The sequence below is a fragment of the Elephas maximus genome, chromosome 5 (genome assembly GCF_024166365.1).
Source record: "Elephas maximus indicus isolate mEleMax1 chromosome 5, mEleMax1 primary haplotype, whole genome shotgun sequence".
In the NCBI taxonomy this organism is placed as follows: Eukaryota; Metazoa; Chordata; class Mammalia; order Proboscidea; family Elephantidae; genus Elephas; species Elephas maximus.
In genome coordinates, this window is record NC_064823.1 from 136,766,393 (window position 1) to 136,780,313 (window position 13,921).

The 13,921-nt window shown below is 41.3% G+C and overlaps 1 protein-coding gene across 2 annotated transcripts in view; it reads right to left on the reverse strand.

Annotated features, from left to right (window-relative positions):
• The window catches only part of RBPJ (recombination signal binding protein for immunoglobulin kappa J region), a 277,336-nt gene that overhangs the window by 250,411 nt on the left and 13,004 nt on the right, over window positions 1-13,921 (reverse strand). The window lies entirely within an intron of this gene.

Sequence of the window (13,921 nt, forward strand, 5' to 3'; positions counted from 1 at the left end):
TATTCTTAGCAAGGCCTGCTTGCAAGTTTGGGCCTTTACTGGCATCTGGGAAGTTGGCTTCCAGACTGTTCCCAGTCAACAGTTAACTGAAGAGGGTGGTTCACTGCCCCTAGACTGTTTATGTCAACAATATGGTTAATGTTGGAACCTGATTTTCTTCTGGAAGTCTGGAATTTTGGTATGTGCTAAGCAGAGGGTTCCTATGTGACCAGCACCTAATAAAATCTTGGGCGAGGAGTCTCTAATGAGCTTCCCTGGTAGACAACATTCCACACATGTAGTCACTATTTGATGCTGGAGGAATTGAGCGCATCCTGTGTGATTCTACACACATACACACAAAGGACCCCGGTGGTGCAGCAGTTAAGTGCTCTGTTGCTAACAAAAAGGTCTGCGGCTCAAACCCACCAGCCATTCTTTGGGAGAAAGATGTGGCAGTCTGCTTCCATAAAGACCACAGTCTTGGAAACCCAGTTCTACTTTGCCCAATAGGGTTGCTATGACTCATAACTGAGTTGATGGCGATGAGTTTGGTTTTTTGGTTAATGGTCTTTGCAAGTCCCTGGGTGGTGCAAATAGTTAATGTGCTTGGCTGCTAACCTAAATGTTGGAGGTTTGAGTCCACCCAGAGGCACATGGGAAGAAAGGCTGGTGATCTACTTCTGAAAAATCAGCCATTGAAAATCCCATGGAGCACAGTCCTACTCTGACACACGTGGGGTGGCCTTGAATTGGAACTGACTCCCTAGCAACAGGTGAATGGTCTTTAAACTTGCTGAAGATTGTCCAGGAAGTCTTTGGGTGAGGATAGTTTTAAGAGCCCACTTTCTGCATGTTTGTGCGGTTTCTCCTTTCCTACCTAAGCTTTTGCAATAACCTTTCTCTCACTATACAAAAGAAGGGCAGACACCTTCACCTGTTCCAAATCACACCAGGGTGCATTGCTCCAGGATGTGAAAGCCTCCAAACTCAGGCAAAATTTAAGCCATTGTCTTAGTTTCCTAGTGCTGCTGTGACAGGAATACCACCAGTGGGTGTCTTAAAGAACAGAAATTTATTTTGTCACAGTTCTGGAGGCTAAAGTCTAAATCAGAGTCTCAGCTGTGTCATTTCCCTCCTTGTTGATAACCCTGGGAGGTCCTCAGTTTGTTGGAGATCCTCACATGGCATCTGTTTTCCCTGTGTGTGTGTCTCTGTGTCTAATCTGCTTGAAGTGATTAGATTTAGAACCCACCCGACTGGGTATGACTTAAATAACAAAGAAACCCTTATTTCCAAACAGGGTTATATTCACAGGTATTGGGGTTAGGATTCCAACACCTATTTTGGGGGGGGGACATAGGTCCATCCATAATAGTTATCATCTAGGGGAAGCCTCATGTTTTACTAATCAAAGCCCCATAAATCTGTCTAGGGCACATCTTTTCCCTTCTTCTACATTTTCCATAAGGGCCTGGCTTTGCCTTAGAACTCAGGAATTTTGGTCTGTGATGGGATGCTCTAAATTAAGATAAATTGTAGAATGCAGGGGCGGGGGTATTGTCATATCTTGTAAACTAGTATTACTGTCAGACAATGTCCTGCTCTTGAGGAGGTTTCTATAAGAGCAAAGCAAAGAAAGCAGCAAATACCAAGAGTAGCTTGTTTCCATATGCTTTAAGTCCAACAATTCTTTTCGGCTATTCACAATACTGGTCTCTAGGGTGTGTCATTAGCTGGAAAGGAAAACATCTGATTATAGCTGTGACTATACAGACTGATTAACGATGCTGACACTTACAAATGTATCTGCAGTATTTTCTGGGACTACCAAGATTTCCATGATACATTGATAAAACCTGCAGAGAGAAATTTTAGGTGACGTCTTTTAGACTTTGTGTGTACTCTTCCAGGAAGTAGTTAGAATGGGTTTTATCAAATCGTATGTTTTCTTGCTCTTATTAACAAATACTCCTTTATTTGATACACTCTGGACTGATTAATTTTTGCTCTATACCGATACAGTTTTTTTTTTTCTGATTAAATAACTTCATTAAACAGAAAAGTTTGAGCATGAGGGTTAATGAAATTAATGAAGTTATTTCTCACTTATTTTTCTATTTTTTAATTGTTGTGAAACTATATTTAACACATCTCTTAATTCAACATTTTTTAGGTGTACGATTTAGTGACCTCAATGACATTAATCAAGTTGTACAACTATCAACCATAGTAGTTGCCAAATCCTCCATTACCACAAACAGAAACTCACTGCTTCCTAAATAAACGAACTCTTTACCCTTTACCCTTCCCTCCTCCCCCGGTAACCACTAATTAACTTTGGTCTCCACACATTTGCCTATTTCATTTTTAAGCATAACTTTTATTTAATTATCCCCAAAGCCACACATCAGAGTTAGATGCATAGGTCACACAGCTTAAGTAAAGGATATTGTGTCTTTTATCATATTTCTGACATCATAAAGAGCTTATAATTTTAGCAACAGAGTATGTCATTTTATTGCAAATCAAGTAATGAGAAACAGCACTGTTACCCTGCTTTTGTACTTATTATAATTACGAAATTCGTTATATTAGATCTACATCAATGTAAACTTGGCTGCTCTTTGGTAATCTATTTTATATGATGCATTGCATAATTTAATTCTCAGTGGTTTTTATAATATTCTTCAAAATGAATATTAAGACGTTTAGTTAAATTGAAAGATAAAACCATACTCGTAATGATAAGCAATACATCGAATTTGGCTGATTGGCTTGGCAAGTAGGTCATACGATGGAACATTTTTCGTAAATTGAATAAGCCAAACCTGCAGCTTCAAGATTCTGACAAAATTTTATTTAAGGCAGACAACAAGATAAAAGCGTTAATAAGAATTTTATTATAAAAGATGCAGAGAAGTAAATATTTTGACTTTCTCAATTATTGCTGAGGCTGTATAAGATTTAACACGGTGCCTTTAAGTGAAAGGATAATAGGTAAAAATGATAGCTATTTAAAAAACTTTTGGGGATGCTTCACAGGATGAGACACTAATAAAGGAGAAATAGAACTTTCTCAAGTCAGATGGCTCCCAATTATTTCCTTCAACAGTACTGGAGGAAGACCTAATCGAAGTGATAGACCCCTTAGGATTACTTTGTGTTTGGGGAATATAATCCAGCATGAGCTGGAAGAATTAAATATCAGTGCTTTAACAAAACTCGCTCCCTCCATCTACTTACTTATGTGAACAAAAGTTCTCAGTGCTCACACCCAAGGAAAAGAAAAGCAGGGATAAAAATAACTCTAAACCCCATCTTCTTCTGGTGGTAAGCCCATTAACTCGTTGGGGGGAAAATCTCCATTCATCTCTGTGAGATACGTTTAAAAAATTACTTTTAGTATCATAATTACATACCAAAAGTGAAAACATACTTATTTTGTTTTGATCAATTATGTAGTACTAATAATTTGTGATCCTTCAATCCAGAAGAATTTTTTTCTTCACTTTCAGAGCCTCAATGGTTAGGAGAACATGTTATATTCACCTATATGTGGTACAGAGAAGCACAATAGGGTGATCAATGAAAGGTTTTTATGTACGAAAATATACGAGGATGAACTTCTGAGAGGGACGGGAAACAGAAAGAGCAGTTCAAGGAGACAGAAGAACAATGTACAATCTCTGTCAAAAAAATGTTTGTTTACGCATTTTTAAAAAATGGATGATGGCGATTGGCAAATCGCTAGGGTGATGTTGTTAGTACCTATTGATTCTGACTCATGGCAACACCGTGTGTTTCCGGGTGGAACTGCTCCGTAGGATTTGGAGGTCGATCACCAGGCCTTACTTCCAAGGTACCTCTGGATGGTTTTGAACCACCAACGTTATAGTTAGTAGTCATGCACTTAATCGCTTATGCCAGCTAAGGTGTTACTAGGATGCTAAGTCTATGGGATTCATTTAAAATAGTGACTGTTTTATTTTCAGATGTCAAGTTTTATAAAACATTGGGAATCTTTTGTAATTATTTAATCTTAGACACGGTAAATTGAAGTTTAAGTAAATTAAATTAAGTTTGGATAAATTAAAAGCATGTGAGGAGGTATAGTTTTTCAAAATTCTTTTTTAGAGAGTGGTAGAATAAATATTTTTGAAGTCCACTGACTCCGTTTCTGAGAGTGGACATCAGCAGATTTGTGGAAGCAAATGACCAGGCCTTGCCCCTGCATCTCACTGGCCCATTTCTGGACTTAGAAGGACTGCTCAGCCTGACCTCAGGGTGCCCTATTAGACTCACTTAGCAGGAAAAATGGTCAGAACTGTAGGGCCATTGCACAGGTCAGCCAACATCGCTCTTCAGATTACTTTGCTCACTTCTGTCTGTCATACATGACTATTTTATCAAACACATATATAGCACTCGCTATGTACCTGGGTGGCACAAACTGTGCTTGACTACTAACTGAAAGGTTGGCGGTTCGAGTCCATCCAGAGGTACCTCAGAAGAAAGACTTGGAAATCTGCTTCTGAAAAGTTACAGCCTTGAAAACCCTATGGAACAGTTCTACTCTGCACACATGGGGTCGCCATGAGTTGAAGTGGACTCGGTAGCAACTAATAACAACAATTGTACGAGGCGGTGTTCTAACTGCTTTGCAGGTATTAACTCTTCTAATTCTCATAAAAACCCTAGGAGCTATTCAGAGTAGCCAAGAGGTGGAAACAACCCAAACGTCCATCAAGAGATGAATGGATAAAAACGTGGTATGTCCATATGATGGGATATTATTCAGTCATAAAGAGAAATGAAGCTCTGAGACAGACTACAACATGGATGGACCTTGAAAACATGCAGAGTGGAAAAAGCCAGACACAAAAGGACAAATACTGTATGACTTCACATATATGAACTATCTAGAAAAGGCAAATGCATAGACACCAAATTTTATTCATGGCTAAAAAAAAAAAAAAATTTTTTTTTTTTTAGCCACAAATAAACGGGGTCAGGGAGGGGGAATGATTGCTTAAGGGGCACCGAGTCTCAGTTAAAATCTGGAAATGGGGATTGTTGATGCTTGCACAACGTGGTGAATGTAATTAATGTCACTAGACTGTACACCTGGGAACCCTGGCAGCATAGCGGTTATGTGCTATGGCTGCTAACCAAGAGGTCGGCAGTTCAAATCTACCAGGTCCTCCTTGGAAACTCTATGGGGGGAGTTCTACTCTGTCCTATAGGGTCGCTTTGAGTTGGAATCGACTCCACGGCAGTGGGTGGGTGGTGTGGTGGGTAAATTGTACACCTAAAGAGGTTGAAATGGTAAATATTTTTAAACATATGTATATTATCATAATGAAAAAAATTATATGAAGTAGGTACTGTGATGATCCCCATTTTACATATGAGGAAACTGAGGCACAGAGATTAAGTAAATTGCTGAAGATCACACAGCTAATAAATGGTGAAACTAAGTCTTCTTATAGGAATGTCTCTTTTTAAAAGAAAGAGAGCAGAAAGGGATGATTCTCTTCTCTGTACTGAGTCCGTACCTCATCAGACTTCTTTCCTTCCACCACGCCCTGGCAGTCCATGTTCCTATTTTACACCCAACACTTGCCTGGTTTACAACTGGATTGGGTTTGCCCGTAGGGATCCTAACACTCCAATATTGGGATGCAGATGGAAATAGAATTTCAATGACCCGTTTATTGACACTGGCTGTTAGAGTCGAGAATCATCATATAAATGTCTTATTCAGAAGCCTGAGACTGAGATGGAGAAGGCTGGGTAATTAGTATTGCAGGTCAGAGTAAGACGCCTCAGAAAGCATTCAACCATCCCAAGAAATGATTTTTCCTGGCCTCCTCCATATGGCCTCGTAACTCCAGTTTCAGATGTTTGGAGTGGGCAAAGTGCTCTTAGGGTTTCCTTTAGGGCAGTGAGGAAAACAAATTACCCTGAGAGCGTCGTCGTTGATTAGATAAACGGTTTGTCTGCCGTCTCCTGCCGCTGTCTTCCAAACCCTTCTATCCAGCTTGCCCTTTGACACTGGCAGAGGGTGGCAAAAGATATTGCTGGAACTTTCAGGGTGAAAAATACCTTAGGAAGCTTGCCACTTTGCAAAAGGACAAGGCTTTAAAGCTATGGGCTTCTCCCCCAAAAAACAAGCAAACTCCCCCTGCAAAAATCCAATATTTAACTATCTAAAAAGAAGTCCTGGATTTATAGATAGACTAGTATCTAATACTGTGCTATCTGGAAAATTATTATGTACTTTTGGGCAACTCTGGGACTTTTCAATGTCCTTAATATTATATAGGTTGCTTCAGAGATAGGAGTCAATCCCCACATCCTGAACTTGGCCTCTGCACCCCCACCTGGAATGGCGACAAAAGCACCGTGGGCTACGATCCTGGTAAGAAGAACGTTGGGATCAGCCAGTTCCTACCCAACCACTGACCAGCCTTAAATCTCTTAGAACAATTTCCCAAAACCTCAGCCCTCCCCACACCCCCTAAGGATTAAATTCTCTTCTACTTGTCTGAGCTATTGGAAGCATCAAGAGATGGAACTGATGGGAAAAACAAACTTTAAGAATTAAAAAAAAGCTATGTCAGCATAGTGGTACAAACGGTTCACACACTTGGCTGCTAACCAAAATGTTGAAGGTTCAAATCAACCTGGAGGGACCTCAGAAGAAAGGCCTGGAGATCTACTTCCAAAAAATCAGCCACTGAAAACCCTGTGGAACACAGTTCTACTCTGTCACACAAGGGGCAGCCATGAGTTGGAATCGACTGGACAACAGCCTTTCTTTTTTAATGCCAGTGTGAGGAACGTATATCCTTTGCTAGAAAAGGATATCATGTTTGCTAAAGTGGAGGGTCAGTGAAGACGAGGCGAACCCTCCGTGAGATGGATTGACACAGTAGCCACAACAATGGACTCAACAGTACCAACAATTGTGAAGACGGTGAGGGACTGGGCAGTGTTTCGTTCTGTTATACGTAAGGTTGCCCTGAGTTGGAGCTGACTTGATGGCAACTAATAACATCGTCAAAGCTGTATCAGTGGTACTGGAGATCTTCATCTGAGTGTCACGGGCAGTTACTAACCCAAACCTGTGTTCTGACCCTTCCCTGTCCCCTGCCCTGTTGTTGTTGTTGTTAGGTGCCGTCGAGTTGGCTCTGAAGCACAGAGACCCCATGCAAAACAGAACGAAACACTGCCCGGTCCTGCGCCATCCTTACAATCGTTGTTATGCTTGAGCCCATTGTTGCAGCCACTGTGTCAGTCCACCTCGTTGAGGGTCTTCCTCTTTTCCGCTGACCCTGTACTCTGCCAAGCATGATGTCCTTCTCCAGGGACTGATCCCTCCTGACTACATATCCAAAGTACAGTCTTGGCTTCCTTGCCTCTAAGGAGCGTTCTGGTTGTGCTTCTTCCAAGACAGATTTATTCTTTCTTTTGGCAACGGGTTTTTTTTTTTGGCAGTCCATGGTACTGGTATATTCAATATTCTTCGCCAACACCACAGTTCAAAGGCATCAATTCTCATTTGGTCTTCCTTATTCATTGTCCAGCTTTCACATGCATATGATGTGATTGAAAATACCATGGCTTGGGTCAGGCGCACTTTAGTCTTCAAGGTGAGATCTTTGCTCTTCAATACTTTAAAGAGATCCTTTGCAGCAGATTTACCCAATGCAATGTGTCTTTTGATTTCTTGACTGTTGCTTCCATGGCTGTTCATTGTGGATCCAAGTAAAATGAAATCCTTGACAACTTCAATCTTTTCTCCATTTATCATGATGTTGCTCATTGGTCCAGTTGTGAGGATTTTTGTTTTCTTTATGTTGAGGTGCGATTCATACTTAAGGCTGTGGTCTTTGATCTTCATTAGAAAGTGCTCAAGTCCTCTTCACTTTCAGCAAGCAAGGTTGTGTCATCTGCATAATGCAGGTTGATAATGAGTCTTCCTCCAATCCTGATGCCCGTTCTTCTTCATATTGTCCAGCTTCTCAGATTATTTGCTCAGCATATAGATAGATTGAATAGGTATGGTGAAAGAATATAACCCTGACACACACCTTTCCTGACTTTAAACCAATCAGTATCTCCTTGTTCTGTCCAAACAACTGCCTCTTGATCTACATAAAGGTTTCTCATGAGCACAATTAAGTGTTCTGGAATTCCCATTCTTCCCAATGTTATCCATAATTTGTTATGATCCACACAGTCGAATGCCTTTGCATAGTCAATAAAACACAGGCAAACATCCTTCTGGTATTCTCCGCTTTCAGCCAGGATCCATCTGACATCAGCAATGATATCCCTGGTTCTATGTCCTCTTCTGAAACCAGCCTGAATTTCTGGCAGTTCCCTGTCAGTATACTGCTGCAGCCGCTTTTGAATGATCTTCAGCAAAATTTTGCTTGCATGTGATATTAATGATATTGTTCTATAATTTCCACATTCGGTTGGATCGCCTTTCTTGGGAATAGGCATAAATATGGATCTCTTCCAGTCAGTTGGCCAGGAAGCTGTCTTCCATATTTCTTGGCATAGATGAGTGAGCACCTCCAGCGCTGCATCTGTTTGTTGAAACATCTCAATTGATATTCCATTAATTTCTGGAGCCTTGTTTTTCACCAATGCCTTCAGATCAGCTTGGACTTCCTCCTTCAGTACCATGGGTTCCTGATCATATGCTACCTCTTGACATGGTTGAACATTGAGTAATTCTTTTCGGTATAATGACTCTGTGTATTCCTTCCATCTTCTTTTGATGCTTCCTGTGTCATTTAATATTTTCCCCATAGAGTCCTTCACTGTTGCAACTTGAGGCTTGAATTTTTTCTTCAGTTCTTTCAGCTTTAGAAATGCTGAACCAGTTCTTCTCTTTTGATTTTCCATCTCCAGCTCTTTGCACATGTAATTATAATACTTTCCTTTGTCTTCTCTAGCCACCCTTTGAAATCTTCTGTTCAGTTCTTTTACTTCATCAATTCTTCCTTTTGCTTTAGGTGCTCGACCTTCGAGAGCAAGTTTCAGAGTCTCCTCTAACATCCATCTTGGTCTTTTCTTTCTTTCCTGTCTTTTCAATGACCTCTTGCTTTCTTCATGGATGATGTCCTTGATGTCATTCCACAACTCGTCCTGTCTTCGGTCACCAGTGTTCAAGGCATCAAATCTGTTCTTCAGAAGGTCTCTAAATTCAGGTGGCATAAATCAAGGCCATATTTTGGTTCTCGTGGACTTGCTCTGATTTTCTTTAGTTTCAGCTTGAACTTGCATGTGAGCAATTGATGGTCTGTTCCACAGTCGGCCCCTGGCCTAGTTCTGACCGATGATATTGAGCTTTTCCATCATCTCTTTCCACAGATGTAGTCAATTTAATTTCCATCTGGCGAGGTCCATGTGTATAGTCACTGTTTATGTTGGTGAAAGAATGTATTTGCCATGAAGCAGTCGTCGGTCTTGCAAAATTCTATCATTTGATCTCCAGCATCATTTCTATCACCAAGGCCATATCTTCCAACTACTGATCCTTCTTCTTTGTTTCTGACTTTCACGTTGAAATCACCAGTAATTATCAATGCATCTTGATTGCGTGTTCGAGCAATTTCAGACTGCAGCAGCTGATAATGCCATACCACTCCTCTTCGAGCTGTCACTCCCAGCGTAGTAAACTATATGATTTTCCAATTCAAAATGGCCAATACCAGTCCATCTCAGCTCACTAATGCCTAGGATGTCGATGTTTATGGGTTCCATTTCATTTTTGACTGTTTCTAATTTTCCTAGTTTCATACTTCGTACATTCCAGGTTCTGATTATTAATGGATGTTTTCAGCTGTTCCTTCTCATTTTGAGTCGTGCCACATCAGCAAATAAAGGTCCCGGAAGCTTTACTCCATCCATGTCATTAAGGTCGACTCCACTTTGAGGAGGCAGCTCTTCCCCAGTCATCTTTTGAGTGCCTTCCAACCTGGGGGGCTCATCTTCCAGCACTATATCAGACAATGTTTCTCTGCTATGCATAAGGTTTTCACTGGCTAATAGTTTTCAGAAGTAGACTGCCGGGTCCTTCATGGTCTGTCTTAGTCTGGAAGCTCAGCTGATACCTGTCCTCTGTGGGTGACCCTGCTGGTATCTGAATACCGGTGGCATAGCTTCCAGCATCGCAGCAACTTGCAAGCCCCCACAGTATGACAAAGTGACAGACACGTGGGGGTCCCCCTGCCCTGCATGGAAAAATTGAATAATGGAAAGCTAGGAGAGTAAAAAAAAAAAAAAAATTTTTTTTTAGGAGAGTGAGGGGAGGGGAGGGGAGAGGAGAGAGGACAATATTTGTGATCTCAGGGTAAGATGAGGGATGGAGTAGCAGTGTTGGGTATAAGAGAATTTTAGAAGAGAGAAACAAAAGTTTTAAGTGTTGCCTGCGGGGGGGCTGGGGGTGGGAGGCGGTTATGACTTGGATCCTCTTTAATTTTGTTTCAAAAAATACAAATCACCCTGGATACACTTTCAGCTCAGTAATGAAATCAATCCTTCAGCCAAAGATTGGATAAGCCCATAAAACAAAATGAGACTAAAGGGACACACCAGCTCTGGGGCAAGGGCGAGAAGGCTGGAGGGGACAGGAAACCTGGTAATAGGGAACCCAAGGAAGGGAGAGTATTGACATGTCATGGGGTTGTTAACCAATGTCATAAAACAATATGTGTACTCTTTTAATGAGAAACTAGTTTGTTCCATAAACCTTCATCTAAAGTACAATAAAAAAAATGCAAATCAGAGGTTACATTAAAAAAATTTCTTTGGCCATTTGGACAGTGTTTCTTTGGACATGATCTTATTCCCACACTGGACCCCCGATGTAGAGTTACACTGATCAAGAGCTGCCGGAAATTCAGGAGAGAAACCTTAGCAATAAAAAACTTAAGTACACATTTTCCACGGATAAGTTTTTAGGGCCCTACTGCAGAGATGGTTAGGCTCTTTTTGTACTGGGGAAAACTCTGCAAAATGCTAATTTCTGCTTATTATATAGGGCACCTATCATTTATAAGGGGGCAGTCGTGGTTCAGTGGTGGAATTCTCTCCTTCCAGGCAGGAGACCCAGATTTGATTCCTGGTCAGTGCACCTCAGGCGCAGACACCACCCATCTGTCAGTGGAGGCGTGCGTGTTGCTCTGACGCTGGACAGGCTTCAAGGGAGTTCCCAGATTAAGGTGGACGAGGAAAAAAGCCATGGCTATCGACTTCCAAAAATCAGCCAGTGAAAACCCTATGGTTCACAATGGTTTGCTCCTCAACTGATCAGAGGGATGGCACAGGGCTAGGTAATGTTTCCTTCCACTGTGCGTGGGGTCTCCAAGTGAGTGGGGGAGCTGACTTAAAGGCAACTAAAAATGGCAATAACAGTTTACCAAGTACTTCACACCGGTTATCTCATTTGAGCCTCACCACAACCCTGCAGTGTAGGCAAGGAACAAAGGTGTAAAATGCTTAAATGTCTTGTTTAAGGTCCCCATCTAATAAGTGGTGAAGGCAGCATGTAAACTCAGGGCTTTGGACTCTTAATCCATTGGTCTTTCTGTGCCACCGTGACGCCCATCTCCTGCCATCACTGGAAACATCCATGGTTCACAGTGACCACAAATAGGTCTCATTCCTTAGCAGGGCATTTAGTACTGAGGACTTTCGTGACTCTGTGTCCAGCCCACTATCTTACTTCATCAGAACTTCTTTTTTTAACCCACTCTCCACCCCCATTATCTCACCTCCATTCCTTTGATGATCACCTCCTTCCTGTTTCTACAGGTTGAACTCTTACTTGGCCTTGAAGGCCCAGATCAAATACCACTGTCTTCCTGACCTTCCCATTGGCATCTTGTAATCTCTTACCTAAGGTGTACACATGGCCTCTGGAGGCAGATGACCTGGGTTTTAAATTCTGGTTCTGCTTTTTATGACCTGTGTGACCTTGGGCAAGTTATTAACTTCTCTAAGCCTCATTCTCTCTCTGTGTGACGAACATGACAATAGTAGCAGTCCACCTAAGTTGAGAAGAATAAGTAAGATAATGTGTGTAAAGGCCATAGAGAGTGTCACTCTTCCCCAGGCTTCATAAGTATCCAATGTACACAATTTATAGTAAAACCTTCGAAAGCCAGAACCTATGTAAGGTGAAAACCTGTCAGAGAAGGAAAACTCCAGTATTTTCCATAAAAACAAGTGATAGAAAAGTGGTAAGACTGCACCCAGTGAAAGGCAGAAAACTTTTGAGACCTGGAAAAACAGGCAGCCCCGTTGAGTTCTGGCTTTCACAGTTTTCACTGTAATTTACCATTATTCACATTTTCTTATTAACATTCAAGAATTCTTATTCTCACTTAAGTCTTTCTCATTTCTTAAGGCTTTCACAATGTTTTATGTGTACCAATCTAAAAGCGCTTGAACCTCTTAACAAAAAAAGAATTTTTCAAAATTCTGGCTGTAGAAGTAATGCATGCTCATTGCAACAATTTCATTAAAAAACAGAAAAAACAAAGAGAAAAAAAAAATTTATACTCCCACGTTCCAGGGACAGATGTTAATATTTTAGTATATCTCTTTTCATACTTTTTCTAGGTGTAAACACACATGGTTTTGAAACAAAAATATGATCATATTAAACATTCTGCTTTGTAAAGTGCTGCTTCATACGTGGTAGATACATGTCAATACGAACAATACAGTCTGAGCCAGAGATTCACACTGGTGACTGGTCCCAATCCAGCCTATAGGTTCGTTTTGTTGTTGACACAGTATTAAAAAAAATTCAGCCAACATTGAAATCAATCAGGATACTTCAAATAAAAATCTCCTGCTTTGGAATGAAGCTTTAGGTACACTGGAGCCTGCGTTCCAGGAAGCCAGTTACTGGCTAGAATTGAGTAGGGGCTGCTTCAAGGGTAGTCACCAAACCCTCAGCTCTTGTCTTCCTCCTGGCAAGCTTGACTCTATGCTGCATTCCTGGCCCATGTAGGTCCCTGGTCTCCATTGCCATTCTTAATGGACAAGCAGTATTTTCTTGTTATAGCTAATTGTGAACACTGCTACCCACCTCAGAGAGAATGAGCAACTTGAAGGTAAGGCTTTATTTTTTAACCTTTAGAATTTCCATGCTTCCCACTTGTTGTTGCTGGTTGCCATCGATAGGCCCCTAACCCATGGTGACCCCGTGCACAACAGAATGAAATTCTTCCCCGTCCTGTGCCACCCTCATGACTGATTGGAAATCTGATCATTGTGATCTACAGGGTTTTCACTGGTTTATTTTTGGAAGTAGATTGCCATGCTTTTCTTTCTCGTCTGGAAACTGTGCTGAAATCTGTTCAGCATCATAGCAACATGCAAGCCTCCACTGACAGGCGGTGGCTGCACATGAGGTGTATTGACTGGAAATCAAACCTAGGCCTCTTGCCTGGAAGGTGAGAATTCTACCACTGAGCCACCAATACCTCAGACCAGTAGCCACTGAGTCGATTCCGATTCATGGAGACCCCATGTTTATCAGAGTAGAATTGTGTTTCACAGGGTTTTCAATGGCGGATTTTTCAAAGAAGTAGATTGCCAGGCCTTTCTTCCAAGGACCCTCTGGGTAGACTTGAACCTCCAACCTTTCAGTTAGCAGCTAAATGCCTTAACCATTTGTACCATCTACAGACTTCATGCTTTCCACTTACTAAACTTTTAATAATTATGCTACATAAATACTGGAATGAATGAAATCTTTTGTGACATTTCACATATTCACATAATTCTTGAAGCATATGGAGAGTTCTGGGCCCCACCAGAGCCTCGGGCCTCTTCTGTTCCTTGCAGTGTCGGGGCCCAAAGGGAGGTGTCATCCACACTTGTAGCTTTGGAGGTCTGACATCTT